The sequence below is a fragment of the Drosophila serrata genome, unplaced genomic scaffold (genome assembly GCF_035046125.1).
Source record: "Drosophila serrata isolate PLE 108 unplaced genomic scaffold, ASM3504612v1 contig_272, whole genome shotgun sequence".
Lineage (NCBI taxonomy): Eukaryota > Metazoa > Arthropoda > Insecta > Diptera > Drosophilidae > Drosophila > Drosophila serrata.
In genome coordinates this window covers 4792417-4818718 of record NW_028257170.1, presented here as the reverse complement: position 1 = coordinate 4818718, position 26302 = coordinate 4792417, and the positions used below count along the sequence as shown (strand labels likewise).

At 40.6% G+C, this 26302-nt stretch overlaps 2 long non-coding RNA genes across 2 annotated transcripts in view; one reads left to right on the top strand and one right to left on the bottom strand.

Annotated features, from left to right (window-relative positions):
* The window catches only part of LOC110179847 (uncharacterized), a 118539-nt gene that overhangs the window by 79476 nt on the left and 12761 nt on the right, over positions 1-26302 (top strand). The gene's annotated exons all lie outside the window — the stretch shown is intronic.
* The window catches only part of LOC147643500 (uncharacterized), a 39418-nt gene continuing 23240 nt past the window's right edge, over positions 10125-26302 (bottom strand). The window contains exon 2 of the long non-coding RNA XR_015272015.1: positions 10125-18594. This is a non-coding gene — a long non-coding RNA (uncharacterized LOC147643500). The remainder of the gene's footprint in view (positions 18595-26302) is intronic.

The following is a 26302-nucleotide window of genomic DNA, read 5'->3' as shown; positions in this document are numbered from 1 at the left end:
AAAAGACCTAAGTCTGGAGACATTCATAAGTACAAGTGCGCGGCTCTGCCCTCCCTCGATCACCCCGAGTTGTGTCATCTTCAGGCGAAGGACACTGGACACTGGACACTGGACAGAGACACATTCATAAGTACAAGTGCTTCGTCTAATATTATTACTTGGCGAATTAACTACGCCAAGAGAAAACAAACACAAACTCGCAGATTGCTCCGGCAACTGGTTCTAAAAGGCACGAAATGGCTTCCGTAGACACATTAGTCGCTTTTACACAAAAACCCAGACAAAACGGACAGAGCCCAGTTGTTGCCTCCCCGCCTGATGGGTGAGCAAAAAAAAAACAAGAAGAGATGCAACTGAATGAGGCATATAAAAGCCTTCCCAAGCGCCGCCGCGGCACAAAAAAAAAGCCAGGAAAAAAACCAGGGAAAAATAACCAACAGAAGCGGAAAGAAAGAAAGAAAAGAGCGAAAGAAAAGCAAGAAAAAATGAATACAAGTCAAAGACTTTGTCCAATGGTTTTCATCATTGCACGATTTGTAGATGGAGCGGGTACCAGTAGTTCCTCCTCCTCCTGGTTCCAGGAGGAGCTCAGGGGGAGGGAGAGCTGGAGGTAGCCCCAGATCTGGTCTGCTTCTGCGGCTGCTTCTGCTTCTGCTTCTGTTCAGCCGACGGACAACGACATTGATGAGGATGTTTTTGCTGGGGCAAGACAGTGGGACAAGCCCACGCGGAAAAGCTCGGGGAAAAACTAGTTCATTCAAAGCCAGGGTTAAGCATAGAAGAGTGTAACTAAAGGTTGCTGAAGGTATCTAGAGAAAAGATATACAAAATCTCTCCTTAAACATTTACTGAACTCTATTTCCTTAACTATACATTCCCTTCCAAGAGCTCTTTAAATCTTAAAGATAATTCCCCCATCCCCATGAAACCCATAATCTACTTTAACCCATTCTCCAAGTCAAATACCTTTAAAACTAAAATACTAATTAACAAAACCTGACAAAAGATCTGCCGAGTTCTAGAAGCCAGAACCAGAAAATAAATGATGCTGTGTGTGTAACCTTCTCAAGGGAAATTTGATCCCAAAAAACAAATTGTTTTCCTGCTGCCGTCACTCTGCGGTATTCCTTTCCCCTAATTGATTCCCATTCTAATTGCGATATTTAGCCAACTCATTGACCTAATCACAGAACAGAACTAAGAGCAGGGAATTCCGTTTCACACATCATTAATAACGATGGATTCTGATTTGTGCGAAATACTCGCAGTTGTGCCTTTCATTTAATCGAATGCTTTCACATTTTAATATCTCTCTCAGCAAGAGAAATAATTAGTGGGTTTTTTTTGGCACATTTCCATACATACTTTCTAATCCCATCCCAGTGTGCAGTTTTGTGGCAATTTCTTTTATGAAGGGTAAAAGGGGGGACTTGCAAGCCATGTATATGTTTTCATTTAGCAGATACAAGCTGCAAGTACACACACGAGATGCTACCGGGCCTTCGTCATCATCGAAGATGCTTCATCATGTGGCAGCAGCAGCAACAACAGGCAGAATTCTGCGGTTGCCGCAGCTTGATTATAAATGTACGAGGCAACTTGTATGACATGTAAGTTGTTGTACTTGCTGCCTTGCATCTGTGAGAACGTGTATCTGTGCCGTGTCCACGGCCGCATGCATGTGTGGTTGTCACTGCACCTGTCATCCTTGCAGCCTTTGCCAGCAGCAAAAATTGCCGGTGCGGTGCAACAGCAGCAAGAGCGAAAAAAAAAACAAAATTATTATTTATCATCGGTGGGGCAAGGTCCTCGAGAGAAGTCAAACAGGGAATTATGCGGGTATACATACACGGATAAAAATTATTAAATATATAATTTAAGTCAATTAAACTGAAGAATTTTGATGTATGAAATATGTTCAATTAAATAAGGGGATAAGAACTTGGATAAATTGATTCTAAGCTTTAGAAGTACTCAAAGTATCTTTGTTTCTGCTCGGGAATAATATTTTTAAGCAGATTCCTAAACAAATATTGTCTTAAATTCTTTAATATTTAATATTCTTTTGGTTCCGTGTAGCAGTTTTATATATAGAAATGCACCGGGGCTCCACTAATTACTGCACATCATTTGCTTACTCGAGTGCCTCTACTACCAACCTCGTCGTCGTCGTCGTCATCGTCTCCAGGCCTGACTTCCCCCCCTGCTTGCCGCCGCCTTGCAGATTTAATTGAGTAAAAAAATTGACTAATTAGAGTGAGTCCAAGGCACTTGGCCCCCGGCAAGCAGCGAGCAAGAATAAAAAACCAAACAGGTCTCCAGTTGAGTGGGGTTTGGGTACACAGGCAGAGGCAGCCTCAGAACCAGAGCCAGAGACATAGGGAGGGGCCTCTACCTGTTCTCATTTATTAAGGCCTGGTCAAGAGCGGTTTGAATCAAAACTGCGCCTCCCAAACCCAAGGCTCCTGTCGTCCATCGTGTGTCGTCTTCGTATTTAATGATCATTAAACAAGCTGGCAGCCAATTGCACTAAAAGCTGCAGGCTACTGCAAGCCATAAGGACAGTGGGGCAAAGACGATAAAATAGCAAGGCAATATATGAATTCGAAATATATTTCACTATAAAAATTTCATGAGAAATTCAGGTTTAAACGAACTCCAACAGAGATTGTTAGTAATAGAAACGGGGTTTAATACTATATGGTTAGCTTTAGTATCCCTAACAAATCTGTGATCTATTCAACTCTAAGTTACATATAAATTATAATATCTTATAAAAAATAATATATCCAATCTATCTTTGATCATTTTTAACTCCAAGTCCTAGGCCTAGTTTAATCTTTTTCCCCAAACTAAACCCACTGTGAGTGGGCCAATGGACTGATGAAAACTATTAGTAAAGGCAGCTATAGAGCTGCAAAGTGGCTGCCTTTTTGTAAATTGCACCGACATTCCTGCAGTTCCTGCCTAGTGACTGCTCCTCCTGCTCCTCCTGATCCTCCTCCTGTCTCTGTCGCGTAATTTAAATAATCGTAAAAAATAATAATTCGTTCTATTGGCTTGGATGGCCATGTTCAAGCGCCCTGTTCGCTGCTGCCTGTTTATTATTATGGCCCTGGTAATATCTTGTGCTCGTTAGCAATTTTCGTTTCGAATAAATAGTAATTAGTGTGTGCCTAAAAAATAATAAAAAAAAGAGTTTTGGGCGAGCAGGTCTCCTTTATTGGCATTCCTCCACCTGCAAAACCTGTAGTGCACCAAAAGCCTTCTGGGCACTTTTTGCTGACGTTCTCTGTTTTGGGCACTTTTATTTGACATTTTTCATTAAACACGAGATGAAAAAAGGTTTTTCTTCTTCCTTGGTTTTGGGGGGAGCGGGAAAAGGGGAGTTGTGTCGTTGACATAACATTTTTGTATAGCTTCCCCAGCTCTTCGTTCTTCTCACCACTTTGGGCTGAAAGTTTGAAGGCATCTGGGGAAATATGTCAGCGTTGTTTAAGTTTTTAACATTTTCAACTGGCGAGGCTGCCACTGCCTCCCCCTACATCTCTGCCTCTGCCTCTGCCTCTGCCGGGTGGAGATTGCTATTTACTCTGGCATAATTGGCTTGTCGGCATAGTTATAAAAAGTTCTGCTCGGGTGCAATTGGATTAAATGAATGGATACTCTATATATAAAGGCACTGGCACTATCAAAGTTTTCCTTGCTTGCCAACGGGAAGCTTTTTGGTTATCTTTGGAGTTCGCTCTCTCTAACGAAAGGCAAACAAAGGTTGGATAAAAAATTCCACATTTAATGCTTATTTCCTAGTACTATCTGCAGGATATCAATCTTGACTCGTTGCGAATGTTAATATATCATGAGAGTGACCCTACATTCTAGGAATGATTGATTATCCCACCCGTCTGGGGGGAGGTCATTGGGGTTAATTTGGTTGACAACCTGCGCGGCATCCTGGCCAATTGAATATGCAGGATTATCCTGCTTAGAAGACCGATTGCCTAAATTTAAACTTGGTTTACTTTTGGCCTGCCAGCAAATGGATACACAAATCGTTGGAGAAAGCTGGTTGGATGCTGTCTCTGTGTCATCTTTTTGGCTTATCAGCTGCGCATCATAAAATTTGCCTCTTCTTTTCTGCAATTGCCAAACTCCGCTCACTTTTCTCCCTGCTTTTCCATTCCATTTCTCCAGCTTCAAACTCTAGCTACGAAACTTTCTTTTGTTTCTGTCTATTGCTAAAAGTCGGGACCCCGTTTCGTAGTTTTTTTTGTAGGAGCCAGCAAGTGAATTTTCTCATTTTGCACTTGATATTGTTGCCGTTTTTGCTGCCTGCCTGCTCTGCCTGGGAAATTCTTCTGCTTTTTCTACTTGCCCGCTGTTGTTGTTGTTGTTTTCTTTTTTCTTCCGTATTTTGGCAGAGTGAAACTTTTCTCTCTCTCCCCTTCTTTTCCTTTTCCCTTCTGACGCTTTTCCTGTGTGTCTGTGCCTGTGCCTGTGCCTTGCTGCCTTTTGCATTTTCGGTAGGTATGAAGGTAGGAAATTTAATCTCAAAGTCGTCATCGTCAACGCAGTACAGCTAGTTGCTTTTGCTGTTGTTGTTCTTGTTGTTTATTCCTCTTGTCGGCAACGTCACAGAAAATATTTAATTAATTTTTCGAATTTTAATTAAAAAGTTTCCGTTGCGTTGCATTACTTGCGTCATTGGCAGTGCGAAAAGGCCTCAGCTACTTGTTCTATTTGATTTTATGTTTCCCCACCCGTGTTTTATTGCCTTAAGTAGCAAATATTTGATGGTACACCAAAGGTAACCCGAGTCGAAGACCAGAGAGACAACTCTTCCCCGTCGCAGTGCCATCAATCAATGCACTAAGGAGCGAGTGGAGCAAGAGTGGGGCCCATGGCGGAGTCCATTCCAATAAACATAAAGCAAACACTTAATTGTCTGTCAGCGTTAACAAACCGACAACACAAATATCATATGACCAAGAGAGCGAGCGGAGGGGGCTTTTGGGGGTTATGCCATAAGCAGACACACACATATATCACCTGCTGCGCACTGAAATGTTTTGTTTCTTTCCATTTTTTCGTTTCCACAAAACTTGTAAGAGATGCCAACTGACCGATAGTCCCTTGGAGAAAGAGAGAGAACTCCCAGACCCTGGTCCATGCCCAAACCCATACCTACATATATACCATTCGGACCAAGTCGAATCCAAGACGTTCGAAACCGAACTAAACTCTCCTCTGCATGCATTTCGTTATCTGTGACAAAGATCTTCTGGCCATTAAATTAACACTTAATGACTTGTGTGTGCGTACCGGGGTTTTTCTTCTTATTTTATTTTATTTTTTTCCAGACGACAATGATGATGACTAAAGGAAAAGCAGCAAAAAAAGAAGAAAAGACGCTCTGCAGCAGCCACACATCATTAAGAGACAGCGGGGAGGCGTTGCCCGGGCTTTCGTTACCTCGGAGATTCGGATTCAGATGCGGATTCTTACTTGGATTCTCCTACACATCTCTTTTTGATACCCTACAAAAGACCCTGGCCCTGATGACTTTGTTAGCCCGGCTGAAAAGGAGGAAAAGAGACCTGCCTGCCATAAGAATAATGGCATAAAGGACAGCATCCCGACAAAAGACTTGTATGGGAACACACCTTGCCCTTTTGTTTGCTTCAGGGGGTTTTATGTTATCATCGTGAAAAATGGAATTATGGCTCAAGGAAATGGATTAAAAAGAAAAGGAAAGACTCATGTCCAAGATCTCTGATTGCTCTTTTTAGAGTTTGTTTCCCTGGCAGGTGAGTAAGAAAAGAATATTGAAATATAGATTTAGAAAATTTAATTTCGAAAAAAAGAGAGTTGCGAAGGGATTAGGAAATGGAATAATGAATGAATGAAAATTGAATTTTATAAAGTGCTTTTCAAACTAAACAGGGAAAAACATATTCAATTATGATCGTAGGAATATCAAATTGAATTTTAATCAATATAAATTCCAGGTATTCCATGGTATATTCTGTATTTTACTCCCAATTCAAACACTAAATGAATTAAGTCTCATTATAATCTACAAATATTTCCCTTGTAACTTTCCCACCTCATCACATAAATTGTCATCCTAGATTTTTGTAGTAAAACGTGAAAATAACAAACATCCGATTATTCTTAGATTCATTGGAGACAAGAAAACTCTACCTAGAGACCATAAATTGAAATCCTAGAGCCCTGTTTTGGGGCCTCTCTCTCTCTCTGTACCAGTCTCTAAAAAGGGCATCGAGTGTTCGATGCGTTTTGGGGGGACGAGAGTATCTCTCCGATACCATCTCATTTGTATCTACATCTCTGGCGGCGGTGGAGTACGAGAGTATCTTGTTTGCAGCCATAAGTTTTCAAATTGTTTTTAGACTGACAAAATAAATGATGACAGGCGGCACGGCGGCTTTATCATCTCTCCGCGGCCCTGCTAAGTTGTTCTAATTTTTTTTTTTTGGTTCCCCCACGAGATCTCTAATGGGCGTCCACAGAAAATGCTTATATGTTAGATGAATAGATAAATCTGGACGGTGGGACGATGGGACGATGAGACTCCGACTTCATACTGGGAAATGGCGTTTCAGAGAAGTGTCTGTCGACGACGTGTGGGCAGAAGTGGAACACAATTTAATGTTTCTCACTTAATTTGTTATGGCAAAGCCCTAACAAATTTCCTGCCATTACATATGTTATTTTGGTTTTTGTTTTGTTGTAACCCCAGGAGGAAATATTCTTTTATGATTATTTAAATGTGTCTCTGGCATTAATTAATCGGCGGCAATCATCGATAGAATGCGGCAAGTGGCATAAATTTATTTCATTTAAGCTCTGAGAAAATCAAAAGAGACTAACCGCAAGGAGAGAGGTACCTGTATCGGTGGTGATAAATTTATTGCATAATTGAACATGACGAAAGCCTCTCGAATGCCTTAAAATGCAATTGTTGTTCTTGCTTTTTGCGGAGGGAATCCTTCGTCAACACACACACACTTTCCCAGCTCCTGCTGTTATTTATGGGCTTGCGGTGAACCAACAACTGTGTAAAGGGAAAACAACAAGGAAAAGGAGACTTTCCCCCAACGGGGGGAAAATGCGGGGCTCTCCCTTGTGTGTGCATGCGAGCGTGCTCTTCTCGTTTTGTTTAATTAAGTAGCATAACTGTAAACAAATTAATTTCAATATTAACAAAGAAGATTATTGAAAATCTCTCGCATTATTTACAATGCTGAATGACAAAACAAATAAATTATTAATTTTCCAAGAGCCCTGCTCCTGCTCCACCGTCCTTCCACTCAACTCGATGACAATGCATGATATTTCCTTTGACGGTGGGAATGTGGTGTGCACAAAGCAGCCATTTGAGTGTAAACATTCTGTGCGATTACAACTTCGGTTGCCGTTTTAATTGTCCCAAGCCACAAGCTGAGACATGGCCCCACCCCCAAATGCTTATCCTTCCCAGCAGTCAAGCATCCCTACCCAAGGACCCTCCACATTTTCCTTGGCGTCATGCCTCCCCCTGACTGAATGGGGCAAATGTAGCTTGAAAACGGTGCCCTTTGTGGGAGAACAGCTCAGTTGGCTTAGCCAATATGACAGCAATCGGGGGAGTGGGGGTCACCTCCTTTGGATCCTTTTGGCTCCTTTTGGCTCCTTCGTCCACGGTCCCAGGGGTGAGTTTAGCTTGATGATGGAAAAGCAAGTCACTTGTTGCAAGGGTTGGCATATAATAAAAACAATTGCCAGCGGGGATTAAATTAGGAAGGAACCCACATATAATTTGAGAAGCTATATATGCCCTTGTTTGAAGTCCTTTAAGCCGGAATATAACAATAACATTAAAATAAACTTAATAATGTAATAATTTCAGCACCATATATCCCTACAATTCTCTTCTTGTAGCTCTGGCCATTGCATTTTCCCCCCTTTCCTTTGAACTCTTGTCATCGCATGGACCCAGAAACTTGGCAGGACTTGACCTTGTCTCCTTGCGTAACCTCGGCTGGGGGACTTTCTCTCGGCAAACAATTAATAAAGCTCAATGTCGTCTCTAAGGCTGTGTAATAAACCAAAACCTTAAGCTAGACAATTAAAGCACAAAAGCCGCTCGAATCGCTCTCGAATGCCATCCAATGGGGGCTGTCAAAGGCACTGACAAGATATTGAATATCTTCGGATCAGAGCTCCACACACACACACAGGATACAGGCCACAGGACACTCGGAACAAAGAGTCCCGGTACCACATAAATATAGTCCAATGGGATGGAGGAAATCTTTTGCTCATTTAAAAAATTAACTTCAGAGTACCTTGCCAGAGGCAACAAAAATAAATAAAGAAAGTAAAAAACAGAGCAGAAAAAATAACAGGGGAACGGGGACACAAAAGCGATTTATTGGCTACGCAAGATAAATGGCAAAATGTTTACAGTTTCCCAGAGTTTCCCGCTCTCACATTGAAAACGAAATGTAAGCATTTTCCGCAAAGGTTTTTTCTTGTTGGCTGTCGAAAAACTTTCGGCAGGTTTACGCTTCTTTTTCTCTCTTATTTTTATACCCTTAAACAGGGTATTATGATTTTTGTTAAAAGCTTGTAAAGCTGTGAAGGAGTCGATTTTGACCCTTTAAATCATATATATTCTTGATCAGCATTAAGAGACGAGTCGATCTAGCTTTGTCCGACAGAAATTTAATTTTTTCCAAATTTTGAAAATTTTATAAAGGGTTACATCGTTTAAATTTTGAAAATGTATAAAAATTTTAATTTTATAAATATCTAAATTGTGTATGCAGATTTATGAACCTAATAAAAACTAGCATAAGAACGATTTCCGAATTAAAATTAATTCTTCTTTGACTAAGTTATGAGATTTTTAAAACTTTGATTCGTCGGTAAAATTGTCCTATAAAAATAACGATAAATATTATGATCGATTACCGATACCATTCTCTAATTTATTTACAAACTTTAAGGGTATATAAACTTTCGTCTTTCGAACTTAGTTTCCTTTTTTGTTTTTTCTTATTTTATTTTTTAAGCCCAGCTGCCGGTTGTTGTTGTTGCTTTTGTTGTTGCCACTGCCTTTGCTACACATGCGATAAAAATTGCTCAAATAAACTGGTGAAAAAGGGACTTTGAGGTGAGGAGAGAAGGGACTCGGACTGAGCGACAGGAGGCGGTGACTGCAGCAAAAACATCATTAGCATTACCAAATAAATCACATCCGTTTTTCAGACACAGTCCGAGTCCGAAAATGTAAGCGAAAGGGGGACCAGGAGGGTCAGGGGGGCACTTTAGTCAAAAAAATAAAAATGATAACAAAAGGGAAGAGCTTAATGGGAAAGGGTATGGACTAGGGGATACCTCAAAGTGAACTATTAAAGCACAATATTTTTAATATAAAGAACCTGTTTAATAATCTAGTATTACGATGATTATTCAATCGATTCTTTATGATATCCTTCCCTATCTAGAACCTGAGCTAAATAATGCTGACTATATTGCTGATCAAATAACTTAACTTTTCAGTATATTCTTCGCTGAAAAGCACTGACTCCATAACCTTTAATATAGGCTTAAATGTCATAGAACCCTGTCCCTCCAAAAGGAATCTAACAGGTAAACCCTATAAGAATTCCCATACAACCCACAGGAAAACGATCTACTATATATGTTGTATATATGTATATATAGAAACAAGCAAAATCCTGTTACAGATCCCAGATTCGATTTGTTTACAATAGTCTCATGGCACACAAGACACTGCTCATGCTCCACGGATACCCTTGTCATATATGGCTAGCCGTGGTATATGAAAAGGATAAAAGCTTTGAACACCGGAGTGCAATAAATTTCTCTCGTGACGAGCATAAAACTTTTTTAAACAGAGCGAGGGGAGGGAGGGAGGGAGGCAGGGAAATGGGGGCATGCCACCAGTGGCAACAAAAGCAACACAAACGCATAGCGAAGCGGCAAGTTCCGTTTAAATTCCTTCCTTTCACCCAGCCCACAAAATCCGCCCCAGTAATGCACACACACACAGGGAGCAGGGAGTGTGTGTGCAGTCGCTGTTTGCTCTCTACTTTTTTTTTGCAGCTTGCCATTTCTCGTTTTTATTTGTGTGCATCAGTTTGGATTTTGTGGTTTTGATCCTGCATCCTTCGTCGTCGTCGTCGTAGTTGCTGTGCCGATGATAAAGTATGCCAACTGTCAGCCTGCCCCTGCTCCTGTGCCACGCCCACACAAGCCCGCCAACGCCCATCAGCCTACAAGCGGGCAATACATCAGCTCAGCAACTTTGCTCAATAAATTTTTCCGTGCTCGGCGCCCCGCAGTATGCTATGATTTTCACTGATGTGCAGCAGCGCGGATGCAGTGGCAAAAGGAGCCTAAACAACTTGCTCACGGAGCAAGAGAAGGATTATAAGGACGCAGAGCAGACAGGACTCGACCGGTGGGTTACCTGGGTAACCTTTACCGCGCAGCTGACAAAGTTTTTGCACGCTCAATTTAGTGGAATGCCAAGTTTGAAGTGGCTCCAAGTCGAAAGGATTTATCGCTTGCAAGAAGGATATATCGATGTTTTTATCTGTCACAAGGACACTAAGCTATGGCTTAGAGTGTTCAATTTATTAAAATGCCAACTAGATATCATAACAAGTATATATTATCTTACAGATTGTAAGAGATATATGTGAGAAAACAAAGATTCAATTTAAGTTTATAGATTCAATGATCCTTCAATCCTTTACTATTAGTAGATATAACCCTCATAGGCCATGCTACCCTCTATCCGTGGGAGTATGAAATTATAACAAGTTTTGTAACAACATGCAAGCGTTTACATTGTTCGACCGCCGACCAGGAGAGAGACTGGGACTTTGGCCTGTTTAACACAGGAGTCCATGCTGCCTGCCTGCTGACCAATCTGACCATCCTGCGTCCTGTTTGTGCCCCGTCACAGTGGCAAATTTTATTGTTGCTCCTGCTGGCTTGTGTGGGGCAGCCGATGTCTGTGGAAAAATCTGCATTGGACATAAATGTCAACACCCGAGGAGGCAGAGGAAAGCACAGGGAGAGAGGGAGAGAGATTTTCCTCCACGAACGTGTCTGCCTCTGTGTGTGTGTGTGTTTGTGGGGTTCCTGTCTAAACCAATCTGCAATCAGCTGCAGCTTTTGGCCTGGTTCGCTCGATTTTTCCTCTTCACTCTGTCTCTCTCTCAACGTTCTTGGCCATATGCCGTGCCACTAGCTCGTATCTTAATTTTTGGCCAGCTTTAGTACGTAGTACACGGGATGGCCTCAAAAAGATCCAGTCGAGAACGTTGCAGACGTTTTTGGCCAATTGGCAAAATGGGTCAACCGAAATAAGCGCAGTTCGCCCCGCAGTTCGACCGAGGAAGAGCATTCGTAGTTGTCGTTGCAATTGATTGAATACGTGATGTCCATGCAAAAAACAAACTTAAAATCCTTGCCAGACGTCGCCCGCGTTGCAATCGAAAACGAAAAGTGGTTTTAAAACCGAAATTGCAGGCGAAAACGTTTGCACACTTTTAATCAATAATAAAGGCAGACGGCTTGGACTGAAGGCATGCTATTTTGGCGTGTCTGGTCCTGGGTTCTAGCTTCAATAAAATGGGAATTAGGCAAGTGGAGCGCGGAAAGTTATTTAGTCCTTACTCAAGGCCCAAGCCCTCCCCCTACCCACAGAAAGTGGAATATTTCCGGCTGCATATTCAATTAGGCAATTGAGCAATTATCATAATTTTCAATAAGTTATGACCGAATGATAATTTGGCCCCATTCCCTCCGCCCAATTGAAATTCCCTCGGCTTTTTGGGCGCACGGAATGTTGTCGGATGACCGCAGATTATCCGCAGCGTGTAACCAGCTATTCGATACAAATTCGCCTGTCTGACCCTAGCTGACTGAACGATATAATTCATAGGAAAACCGCTTAAATTGTATTGCTAAAAAATGAAAAGAGAAATGGGTTTTTTATTGCTTTGCCGGAATGGTAATTATATGCAGACACACACACACAGGGAGTGGTAATTGTTAATTAAAATTGAAATCGAAATCGAAATGAGAGGAACTTGGTTGGGGCATTGAAGCAACATTTGCAAACTGCGCTGATTAATTTATTTATATTTTATATATATATTGAAAGGAGACTTAATGTGAAAACTGCATTTATTATTTACCCAAAAAAAACAAGAAAAACAAGAGAAATTCTTTATAACTCCATAAATTTCTGGGGCGAAATGCGAAAATTGAATAAATTTTCGTTAATTGTTGTCGCGCACCTGTGCGTATCCTTCGAGTCCTTCTCCAAGCGGACTCGCAGCGGTGGCCTCTGCGGTCGATTTGTGGCATATGAAAAAATATTAAGTGGCGCCTCCTCGACCATCGTGTCCTCCATGTCCTCTGCCACCTCCTGCGGGCACATTGTCTGCCCTTTGACATGCAATATATAATTTTTACGCTACGAAAACTCCACTCTCTGAGCGATGTGGCAGGCCGGGCTCATCCCAGATGCTCCCGCGGCAATTTGTTGTCTCTCTTTTTTTTTTTTTTGTTATTTTCGTGGCATGGCCAGCGAGTTTAATTAATTTACATGGAATTTACAACAACCAGTGCGGGGAAGTAACGGCGACTACAACTACACGCGACATGTGAAAGTTTAAACGGGAAAGGTGAAAAATGAAAAATGAAAACTGAAAAATAATCGAATTGACCGACCGACCACGAAGCGATACAAAAGTGGCCATCGATATAGGGTGTGTGTGTGTGTGTGTGTGTCCTGGGCCTAACGGTGATTCACATGACATGCGACATTTTCCAGAGGACCCCAAAAAGGACACTCTCTCTCTTGCCGTGTCGCGTGTTTGTTGCATAAAATTTTAATTAATGTGACTACAAAATGCTGATGGACAGGAGACTGGGACAGGGACAGGCTCTGACGAAAGCGCAAGAAAAACTTTTTTAAGGCTTGACAAAAGTTGAAGTTTACCCAAAAACTTTTGAAACAACTTTCGTATTGATTTTCCTATGATTTTCCAGACTCAACTCTCAATCATTAAGCCGATTTATATTGTCCAAAATCCAAGCATAAACATGTGCGTAAACCATTGTGTCTAATAAAACGGGAAAGCATACAAACAAAAGGGGCAGAAAAACCATTTAGCCAGGGCCACAAAACATTTTCATTTTCAGCCAGCAAAATTGTAATCCGCAAGCAAAGCTGGAAAAGTGCAAAAATATTTGGGTAAAAAATAATACGGGCCAGAAATCTAAATACGAAATGTAACAAAAGGAGAATGGAGGCTGAGGTGGAGCTGTATATATTTGGCCAAGCATGAAACAGAAGATTTATCTTCTCTGTATGTGTAGGTGTCTCTAACCAGGCCGTAACGATTTGGCCAAAACCATCTATTCACATCTACATTCGCATGCTAATGGGAAAACATTTCTCTGATGCCAGGCCAGGAGAGAACCGTATTCATTTATCAAAAATAATATATTAAATTGCCAACATTGAATGATATTTTAAATTGCATCTTCGTCTCTGAATGTTTCCTTTTGAATAAAACATTAAAATGTGAGCATTTACTCAACATCTATGTCTATGTCTATGTACGCGTGTGCGTCTCCTTCCTCTTATCTTTATTTATTCAAAAGATAATTTTATGTGTTCCGCAGTCGAAGCATAAAATTACTATGTCGAATATTGTTTGAGCAAATAAAACGGAACTGAATAAGAGTCACATGCAAAGTGAGTGGGGGGAGGCCAGAATGGGTGGCATAAGAGTCGTGCATCACCAAAAAATGGCTGCCTTTCTCTGTGTGTGTGTGTGTGTGTGTGACAGGAAATGCCATGCAGACTAGGAGAAAACGGAAACGGCATCAGGACAAAGTTCATTTACATTTATATGGTCTGCTTACAATGTTAACGCTCATGTACGAGTATGTGAGATGTCCTCTGTCCTGAGCCCCCCTTTCAAACATTATCCAGGACAGCATCCTGGGGACTGTTTGAAGAGTCAGTGAGTCGTCGTCTAGTCTATTTGCCTATTTGCTTTATCATCGCTGCCTTTTGCCAACTGATAATCTTTATTGCAGTGAAATATTTAATTTAATAAATGCCCGAGAACAATTCATTCTCTCTCTTTGCTCCCCTTCTCTCTTTGCAGTTATATTTTACAATTTATTTAATTTATAGACTTTTGTTCTACCCCTTTTGTTTTTATTGTTTCACTGTCTGCAAACCAGTATGTGTGTGTTTTTGCGACTCAAAAAAGCGTATAAATGATAAACACGCATAAAATATGCCAAAACAACAATTGAATTGGCCAGAACATGAAGTAAGGGCACCGAGATTGTGTGGCCAATAAGCCAGATTTTGCTTTTTCTGCCTTTTTGCGGACAGACAAGTGATGGGCTTTTGTTTCGGCCAAAAAGTGAGAAAAGGAAGTCCGGCAATGACAAGATACAGAAATTGGGGGAAAAGATAATATAACACCATGACTCAGATTAATAGGAAGTGAAATAAAAGGGAGGAAAATTGATGAGTTGCAACTTCAAAGGGATTTGATATCTCTTTAACTATTTTTTATAAACACTCTTTAAGGTGTAATAATAGTATCCTTACCACCTTTGCTTTAACATTACATTATCCTTGCCATAACATCCCTCGTAGATCATCTAACCATGGTCCCATTTCTCAGCTCTCTTTTTGTTTATTGTAAATCATTTTTTTGCGCCCCTCCAAAGCTAGGCAATTTTTTATGATTTTTCATTCCAACAAATATTCAGAGCATGAAATTTATATATTTTTTGTTTGTATGCCATGGCGAAATTATTATTTGTCGAGTTAGAAAATGTGTCGCGTTATAATAAAAACTCAGGAGCGCAGTTGGAGGACGCAAAAAGGGATCGCAGTTTTTGGGTTTTTGGCAGCCGACGCGGCGCCTTTTGTTATGGCCCACTGATAAATTGCGGCTGATACAAATGCAAAAATAAGCACAAAAAGTGGCAAGAGCAGCAGAAAACAAAAACAATCTAAATAACAACAGCGAGAACAGAAGTGTGTTTGTGTGTGCAACATATTTACACAGGGAGAAAGGGGGGGTTCCATGGCCTAGACATAGCAAACAGTAAATAAATAATGTGGTTAAAAATTTGCCTGAACACACACACACACACACACACTCGAATGTGTGTATGTTCTAGGATGAGTGCGAATGAAGTTTGACTTTGAATAATGTTTGGATTGTCTCTGGCAGCTGAGAGCGAGACGGCGGTACAACAACAAGGACAAAACACAGGCTGTCGCTGGCGAAAATAAATCGAGAAATTATAGAACTGTGACTAGTATAAGAAATGGTCTAAGACCGAGGCTAAGACGAACTGAACCGAACCGAACCTAAGACCAGCGAGCATGGCAAGATATATCGCCGTCAGTTAAGAGCCACAGCTTCCAGCCTCCAGCCCCCAGCCTCCTCTCAAGGTGCCACATGTTACGGCAAAAGGGAAAACAGCCACTGCAACATCTGTTGTCCTCAAAGTTGGGGCTAAAGTCGAACCGAAAGTGGTTCAGATACAAAAAAAAAGGTGAAAAAAAAGTGGCAGAGAAGCGACAAAGAGCTTAGACTATGGAAATGACCTAAAGTCGGCCCAAAAGCGACCCCAGAAGTGGTCAGTGTTATTATTATGCTAAGACCTAAAAAAGGTCTATGAAAAATAACTACTATTAAGAGGGAAAAGAATGTGATGCATACTATTAGTGTCTTCAAAAATAACTGTAAGATTTTCTTTATAACAACAACTTTATAACAAATCAAACTCAAATTAATAACATTTCAAATGTAAAACATCTTTTAATAATTTATACATTTTAACAATGAAAAGTAAGCAAAATACCTGGAAAATAACTAAAAATAACTCTCCAAACTTACTACAAAATTTATACTTGTTTAATTCTCCTATTTAATTAAGTTTTACCTGCATTTACTTTACTTTATTATTACAAACTTAACCCATTTGTTATAATTTTCCCCAAAATTGTCAAATTCTTCTTAAAAATTCCCCTTCTTTAAAGGTAAATCCCCCGAAATCAGCTCTTTTCCAGGGTATCACTTCGTAAGCCTACCCCATAGCTATAAAAATTGTTTTCGTTCGTGTGAGTTTTTTATATGCCCGATGGCCGGCTGGACATAAAAATTGTTTATTAACAAATCAACAGCAATAACAAAAAAACAAAGCCTTCGGGCCTGTTGTTGCGAGGGTCAAAGCCAGCTTTATTATATTTTTTTTGTGTGTTTCGCTACCGTTCTGGGACATTGACAAAACATTAAAATCAGCAAAAATGTTATTTGTTTCCCTTCGTCCGATGGTGCTGTTGTGATGCCCGTGGCATTTTTCAAATCGCTCGACTTACGAAAATGCAATAAATTGCAGACGTAGTAGGGATTTTTGCGCATAAATTTTATAAAAACGAGAAAACTCACCGACTGATGATGATGATGATAAAAATGAAACGACGTGCATATACATCCGCAAAGGAGTATATACCCCATACCCAAGTTAGAGTGGAAAAAGAAATGAAATATATGTATGTGAAAGGCCAAGACGACCAAGAAGCCCAACGATGTCTTGGAGTTGGAATCGCAAGATGAAGGGAAGAGAAATATTTATCAAGCAAAAAAATGCCAAGGCAGCTCCAATGATTGGAGGTTCACAAGTGTGGTGTGTGGGTTAGGTCGCAGGGTTTCAATATTTATGCATTATGGATATTAGTTTGAACCACAGGAAAAATACCATTAAAAGCAAAAGCATGAAGTCGATTACGCGCCAAAAGCAAAAATTGCTGAAAGGGTAGCCTGCAGGAGCTGTGGAGCTGTGGAGCTGTGGAGCTGACAGCCCTCAGTAGTAGTAGAAAAAATCAATTTACTTGAATTTCTGCTGCTGCTCCTCCTCCTCCTCTAAGGCACGCACCCCCAGCATCTTGAATGTGACAAAGCCTTCAAGGAGAGAGAGGGAGGAAGGTCCTTGGACGGCGGATGAACGACAGAAGCATCTGGTGCTGCTGCTGCTGCTGCTGTCGCTGGCATTTTTCCTCTTTTCCAGATTGCCAGCGACATTTCGACTGAGTTGCAGGATTATTGTGGGAAAGGACTAAGGACTATGGAGACTCCAGGAGACAATTTGTTTGACGTGCAACGTGTGGCGAGCGGAACTAGCACAGCATCGAGTCGTCGAACAGGTTTTACCGCCAGCCAAATCCTCACGATTTTGCGGATACAGTATCTGAAGCTCGGATGGATGGATGGAAAGATGCATCGTTAGTGTGGAAAAAGTGTCAAGGCATTTTTAGCCGTCATAAGTCAAGTTGCGGAGCAAGAACAATATCCAAGATAATAATCGATGAGTGAGAGAGCACCCTTTTACCCTTAACATAAAAAAATAAACGGTAAAGTAGGGAAGAAAAACACTTTTCCCAGCGCTATCTATCCGATCGAGAAATCCACTTTAACCCCGACGCACTGATGCATAATTAGGCCGGCGTAACCCCTTATTTTCACCGATAAGTTATCACCACCATCGGTTACCGCTCGAATCAATCGAGCGACCCTCGCTGCTGACCGCACTTTCGCCTAATTTATGCCGCTTTTCCCCTCGCTCTTGGTCCGCTTCCGTTCTGGCCGCACATAAATATTCATCATTAATACGCTTTACGCTTTCGCTATTGACACTGCCCGCCCCTTGCCCTTGCCAATAACCATTTAATTAAAAGAGTTGTGGAAAAAAAAGGAAAAGAGCGGAAAAGTTTTTCCTTTTGGACTCAAATTAAGCGAAATGGAAAGGGACAAGGCAAACAAAACACAAATGAAAGCAGAGCAAACATTTGCTAGTTCGTCTACATACAACGACCCCACGCACCCATCGTTAATTTTTATGTTACGACTCCGAGAGTCGTGGCATTTTATGACTTTAAAAGCTATTTTAGAGGCCTCTAGTTTTTTACTGTTTTTATTTGACAATTTTTCCACTGCCATTGCCAATATGGGTTTGGGATTCGGAATTCGGGATCTTAACCGTGGACCCATTAAATGGGACATTACACGGACGCAGGTTTTGGGGCAAAGGGTTGAGAGCCACACACAGCGGCAGAGGAACTCAACTCGGGGTGATAAGGAATGAGAGTGCCACCAATAAAATGGTTAAAGAGCAGCCATTAGCCAAGTTTAGTCGGCTAACCTTATCTGGCCTGCATTCCGGCTGCCTTTCATTCGGCTGAGTCACTGCCGTCATCCAAGTAGCCAAGAAGTAACCCCTGTAACAATCTACATATCTTACATACATATCCCTTGATGGAATATTAATGAAAAGAGAGTCAGGTCAAAAGTGGTAGCAAATGGAAATTAGTAAATGGCCTAAAGACCGCGATAGAACCCACCAGATAAAGCTGTCATAACTCAGGGGGAAAATGGAGATGCATTAGCTCATACTCACTCCCGCGATTAAAAGTGCATTCAACTGATTGTACGTACCCTGTAATGAAAAAGAATAAATAAATTAGTACGTGGGTTAATATATCTTAATAATATTATTATTTGCATATATGATTGTTTACACAATTGCGGGGCAAAAGACTTTTGCAGCAACACTCTCGACCGCAACTTAAATCAACAATCGGAGGGCATAAAAAAAATTGTTGCGCAATAATTTTTGAATAGTGTGCAAACAGTGGCAAAATGCATAAAGTCAACTTCCGACAGTAAAAAATATATATGCGATGTGTGCACAAGCCGAGGCAGTGCAAATATTGTCATAATCATCAGGCAGCAACATCAGTGGCAACAACATTAGCAACACTGCAACACAGCAACACTGCAACACTGCAACATGCAGCAACAGCAAACCGTCAACAACAATCGCTGCCATCGGGCATTTGGCTTTTGTTTGTTGCATAAATATGCCTCAATTCGCCAAGGGAAGTGCATTTTAGCTGGTCTTGTCTGTTTCATTACCGGAATGGAGTTTGGCTCAAAGTAGAGCCATAGGAAAATGTCAACGACATACAGCTGCAAACAAACAAGCAACTTTTTTTCCACATAATTTCCTTTCCCTTTCAGAGTCCTCGAAAATGTAACAAATAAGAGAGTATCTTTCGGCACGGACAGGTAAAAATGTATGTCTGTGCGGGAAAATGCATTGAAATTTCCACCTGAATGAGTTTCCACACAAACAGAAGAAAAACCTTTGTTCGAATCAAAAAGTAAGAAAAAAAAATAAAAAGAGAAGAAGGTAACGCAACAGGCACAGATATCGAACGAAATCTACGATTTATCTGACTCATTGGTTCAACGCTCAGTTCAAAGCCACACCGAAAATTATTCATTCACATTCATGTTTTGTAATCTGCAAGTGAATCATTCGAATTCCCGTGAAACTCGAATCTGGAATAACTATCTTTCTGCTTATTTATAGTGCGGTTACTTCTCTTATAGAGACTCTTCAATATATCCAAATTATTCAGCAAATGATTCACTCCACTCCACTCCACTTGAATAATCCCCTCTAATCAGCGAATGTCGTGGAAAATATGCTTCCCCTCATTTAAAAATCCCCAATGTTTATTCACATTTGCCAATCGCAAATAAATTCTACATCATTATTTAGTAAATCTCTTGACTTTTGTACTTTGCTGCAGCGCAGCAGAGTTGCAAAAATAAAAATAAAAAACAAAATAAGGAGGAGGAGGAGGGAGCTGCTCCACTTCAGAGCAGCTTCCAACTTGAAGTTGGCACAAGTTTTTCACAAGCTCGGCTCCTTTCGCTCCATCTTGGATGGCTGCACGGGACTCGGCAGGACGAGGGCAACTTTGTTTTGCTTTTTAGTACTTTTGATGACTTTCTGCCGAACAGATGTCGATATAATGCTAAATGTAGTTATATGCCATATACACAGCAGCAGGAGCAGCAGGAGCAGGACCAAAAGCAGGAGCAACAGCAGGACCAACTGCAGCAGCAATTGCAAGGAAGAGAATTTTACACAGAGAAAGAAAAGTAGTACGAAAATTCAAACTATGATTGAGGTATATAAAAATGCTTAGCAATGGAGACAGATTAGGAGGTTTATAATTGTAGAAAATGATTATATTTTTTATAGAAATTGCAAATATATATTTTATTTTTTGAAAATTCAACCTTATCCTTATCCTTCTACATTTTCCCACTGTGTGGCAGCCGCAGAAAGAGAATCCTGGGGCCACTTACATGCAGGCAGTCGCAGCTGGAAGCTGGATGCTGGATGCTGGAGTGGCCCAAACCACAGGACCAAAGAGCGAGCGAGCAGGCCAAATAAGAAAGAAAAAAAGAAAAGCAAGGAAAAACCTAAAGAGAAAACTTCAATGAGCGGCAGCAGCAGGAGCAGACTTTTCTCTGCTGTTTTGTTCTGATACACACACACACAACTCATTTGATTTGAAAAGATGCAGGCAAAGGATGCACAGGATTGTGGGTGAGAAAAGGACCCCCAATAGGAGGTGAAGCAAGAAGCAAAGGAGCAAAGGAGGGTGGCATCCAAACAGCCATTAAAGTCGCGTTGAGTTGCAGCAACGTTTTCATAATAAACGACATAACTACGTCAAACCGAGTTAACCAGCAACAGACTTCCGTTCCTCCTTCGGGTTTCCCTTCTATTTTTCTCTCAGTGCAGGGGCACCTTTTGTGCCTTTTCCGTCATTTATTGCAACTTTGTTTGCCATTTGCCATTGCATCGCAGGGCAGAGCAGAGCCAGAGCCAGAGCCCCATGAAACGCACTTTGTTGCACCTTCTCCCGTTGCCTTTTTCCTCTTTTTTTTCCCAGCCAGACGTTTTTAACAAAATGAACAAGCTGCCTGAATAGGACCTGGCAGAGCAGAAGGACTACCGGGAGCTACAACAAGCAGCAACAATGCTACTCCATACTTAATTAGCTGTTTGCCAGTTAAAAATAATCAGCAGCTCCACCCAGCCGCCAGCAGGCAAGCCAAAAAGCAAATGAAAGTCAGGCAAATGAAGAGGAGCAGGAGCTGGGCGGGAAATGCGAGTACAAAGTTGCCTTGCCTTGCCTGCATTTTGTTTGTTATATAAAACGATGTAACAAATTTTTCATTAAAAGAAGAAATCAAGAGATGCAGGAGCAAAAAAAAGGAGCTAGAAAAGCTGCGAGAGGAAGAGCTAGAGCCATAAAAAATGGCTGTGGCCAGTAAGGAGTCACTGCAGAAGGCGGAATAAAAATGAAGGAAAGGATAAAGGAGCCCGGCTCCAGGACGAAGGCAAATTGAAACCATCTCCGGACAAGTTGCAGCAGCAGCATCAGCAGAAGAAAAGAAAGAAATCTCAGAGATAAGTCCACGGTCTTCTTAAAGAATTTAAGCTAGCGTAATGCCTCTATTCAAGGCAACTTTCACCTGGACAGAGACTTTTTGTATGGCTTTATCTCCGAGTAATATATTAACATATAAACCAGAACCTAAACCCTAACAAGAACCACAAAAAAAAGGTGGATCTCACACACGATATGTTGTGACTTCTCTTCCATAATAAACTCCTCTACTTTCTACGGGGGAGGAGAAGCATCTCTTTGTTATGGTTTCATCTGGCTTAAAAAAACGATCCCCCCTTTTGCTTTATTAATAGATCAACATAAATGTCGGATCTTGCATTCAAATGCTGATTTCCTCTGTATCCGATCATATATCATACCCTCTCCCGATCTAAGGGCCCTCATATTACCAACAAAATCCCCATTCCCCTGCGTTACCAAATCTATTAACTAAAGAGCTGGCATAATTAAAAGGCGTGATGGCCTCATCGCTACTATTCCCCATGGTTTATGGCCACGAGGAAGTGGAGGGAAGTGCTCCCATTTCATCATATCCATGACGTCTCGATTTTTCCCCACCATTCTCGATCCCATTCCCATTCCCATTCCCCATTGCTGCTAATGCCATAAATAAAAATCAGTTTATGTGCGGACTCTAAAAAACTTTTTCTTTATGCGCTTTACATAAAAATAAACCACACATAGAGTCGGAAAATGAGATGGAGGTGGAGGAAAAACAGAAGTAGGAGGGGAAGACTATGAGATGCTAGATGAGGAGGAAAAAAACCGCTTGAACGAACGTGATATCAAGTTTCGAACATAAATCAAGCTCACGCCCCCAAATTCATATTCGTATTCGTATTCGAGTATATATGAGTATGACTATGACTGTACTCGGAGGAAAGGCAACCGCAAAGAGTTTCCCATATAACATATACTATATAACATATATATATATATATATACTTCACTCAAACTCCGTCTGCGAACTCAAACTTTTGGCCAAAACACTAAAAACAACTAATTTATGACGCCAACGATGGCGGACGGACACACATAGTAAATATTTTTATTAAATATTTTATGGTTTTCATTACACATCGACACCAATTTCAGCTTGTGCTTTATTAAAGCCCATGGAACACATGATGCATAAATAAGAAAGCACCAAAGAAAACATGGGCAGGGGAAGTGGAATGGAAATGGAAATGGAAAAGGAACTGGAGGGACTGGCGACAGAGAGCACAAATTTCACTTTCCCCAAAAACCAAGTCAAGTCAGCAAAAATCCCCGCAGACATTGAATTGGGATGCAAAAGTCTCCAAGAAGGCCACAAATAAAGACTGGAATATGGGAGATGGTTATTTTAGAATATGGCACTATGGGGGATACTCTCACACTTATTGTACTATATTTTGAATATCAATAATACGGATTTCCCTTTTCTTTAGATATATAATATTTCCAGCTAAACATATAAAAGATTTCCTATAGTTTAAGTCCTTTTAAAACCTCTTTTATCCAGATCAGTGGATAATATTATTATTATAATCGAATGTAGTTTATAAAGCTGTAGAAACTTTGGAGCATTCACCATTTTTTTATTTAATTGAATAACTAATATATTATCTATTACTATTTCCTTTAACTATCATAAGATTTACCCCAATTTAAGACCTTATAGAACCCCTTTTATCTAGATCAGTAGATTATATCATTTATATTACTTAAAGATTAATTAAAAATCTGTACAATCCTTGAAACTTTTACTATTATTTTCTTTAATTAAATAATCTTTTACCTTATACTACTTCCCTTAACTTTCATATGCTTAACCTTGATTTATACATTTAATTTTAAATCCTCTCCCAAGTTGAGATACCTTCTCCGAAGTGAATATACCCCTCACTTTTTACACCCTGTAAACCAGACTAAAAACTTTGCCTTGACTCAAAAAAAAAAAAACGTTGGAATATAAAAATAATAAAATGTGCGAAATGCTTTTGACAATTTCATTCAATTTCCAACTTATTTCAACAAATTGTTTGACTTTGTCAACGAGACGAAGGAGACAACGAAGACGATGGAGACTTGAACAGAGTTCGAGGAGGAGGTTGATGGAACCAGTTTCCAGTCGCGATTTGTCACCGCAGACAAAAAGCAATCACATGTGTGTGCACACCACTGCGAGGGTGAGTGTGGATAGCTCTGGGGTCGTGCACCAGAACAACATCAACATCTACAACAACAACAACAACAACAACAAATAAACACAACTGACAGAGCGCACAATTGTCTAATTTTAGAATCTTTAAGATACACTCAAAAAGATATCAAGCAGACAGGCTGGAGGCCTTGTCATCGTATTAGGTGTAATATAAAAGTCATTTAATGACATTGACTGACATTTTGATGTTTCATAAAAAGCAACTCGAGCAGACGATGAAGTGGCCCAGAGAGAGAGCATAGGGGAAAAGGCAGGGACAAGGAAGGATAGCTCCCTACATATACACACACACACACACAGGCACAATAGTTTGACAATAGCAATAAAAGGCCTACACACAGACACAAGAGACACACACACACACACACAGAGAAGGATGCCTTGTGTGCCGAAGGACTCCAGGACTCGTCTCCTCGGGCCTGACGTACTTGTCGTATCGCCATCGCCTTGGCATCTTCATTGTTGCGGGGCTTTTCCCGGGAGCACACCCCCCACCACCCTCTCTCTGAAGGAAAACCTCTTTCGACAGGCTGACTGGCTGGCAGGCATTATTGCCGGCATTTCCTGCTGCGGTCCATACATTGGCGTGCGAGATTTTCCACATATTCAAAATTAATACGTTCCCTTATTCATATCCTAGACACATTTGAAAGCACGTGCTCCCTCGGCGGCCTTCCGTCGACTGTGAAATGCCAAAATGTGAGCAAGATACAAAAGGTTCTAGCTCTAGAAATCTGTGCCGCGTCTCCTTTAAAATGTATCCAAGGGAAAAAGAAAGAGGCGCCAAAAAGCAAAGGCAAACAAAACACTTTAAGGAAAATGGCAGGCGCAACGAAGCGAGCCAAGGAATTTTGATATATGCAAGCCTTGAAAAGATTGACTAAGGAAGATGTTCCCCTCTGCTCCTGCCATTTGTGCCTTTATTGTATTGTTTCTAGTTTTCTAAGAAATCTCCGCGGAATCTCACGTCTGTTGCATTCCAAATGATTCGCAGAATTCCCTTCAAAGCGGATCCTTCCATAAAAGGTTCCAAATTTAACATTTTTGTTTGCATAACCTTTGGCTTTAATCATTGGTTGTGTTTGGGTGTTGATTGTCATTAATATTTAGGAGTCTTTTTAGCATTGAATTGGATTTCAAATTGTTACAAAGAAATGTAGCAAAACAGGTTGTTAAGAGGTTGTACATTTAACTTTAAAGTCGAATTTACCTGAATGCTCAAGTTTAAATAGAAATATGAACTTAATTGTTATTAATTTCTTATTTTTAATAAACTTATTTTGGCTTCTTAACCCTAATTCCCCTTTATTTTATTATAAGGATTACCTTCTTCTTTATTGTTATTTCTCAATGAATTTCCAATCGATTGAATTTCATTCGGATTACTTTTCAAGCTACCGAGATTGAGAAATCCGCTCAAGTTACTTGAGCTACACTCCCGCCAGTCTCCCCCCAGATAAACCCTTCTTAAATTTCCATAAAACTCCGGTATTGATGCCACTTAATACCGCCTGTCCAAGCTCCAATCCCCTCCTCTCTCCCCGCGTTTCAATTAAACTTTGCACTGTTGCACCGACTAAGTCCGCTTGTTCACAACTTTCCTCTCAAAAAGTGGGTCTTCTTCGCTGTCTAAGCCGCGTTTAAATACCTCGCCTTGATATTCTCCGCTAATCTGCATGGCCACCGCCCCGTCGAGTGGCGGGGAAAAACCTTTTAGCGTGCATTAACTGTAGCGGCAGACCCACAACAGAAAACTATGCCAAAAAAAAAGAAGAGGATGGAAAATAAAGAACTCTAAAGCAGGAAAAGCAGGAGGGGAGACTGAAATGTTCCTTAAATGCTCGCCGCCTTTTTCCTCCTCGTCAGCTTCTTACGAATTTAATTTTAGCTACATAATTACTTTGTAAACACATGAGCAGCAAAAGTGTGAGAGGGGAGAAGGAATGCACAGAAAGAAATTATGGTGTTTAAATATCAGAAAATTAAAGATAATTTACAAAGAACTTGAAGTTCTTTAAACTCATTTGAATTTGAAAGATGTTTCTGGAGAAGAAGTTGGAGGTTCTAGAGAAGAAGCCCTATGAAATGAATTCAATTAACTTTCAAGAATGTATATACTTTATACTAGAACAAGATAATTAGTATTACAGGCTATATTCGTTATCCTTTCACATAATTATAGATTATATATAGATAAATTATAGATTATTATTCGATTACAGAACCTAGTATTAAGATATAATTTAAAATGTGATAAAAATCATATAATTCTCACATTTAAATGAAAATAAAACTATAGTAACATTTAGGAAAACAAAAGTCATACCAAAGTTTACAGACTTCTTTTATACTTTTTTTACTATGCTTATTATTCTCCATTTCTGGTAATTACAACTTTTGGGAAAGTAGTTGATTTTTCTTTTTGTGTAACAGGCAGTAAAACCCATAAAAACTCCAGACGCGGCTGGGTAAAAACTTAACCATTTTTTCGGCCTGGCTAAAGCCAGGAGGGAATTGGCCAAGTGCTTGAGCCAACGGGCAGCCACCACTCGAATCCACTGCATCTTGGGGTGGTCTCCGATCCGGAGACTCCCTGCTTCCCATCCCCCATCCCTTTTTGGTCAGCGCGTCCAGGCTGGAGGCTTCTGTCTTGGTCTTGG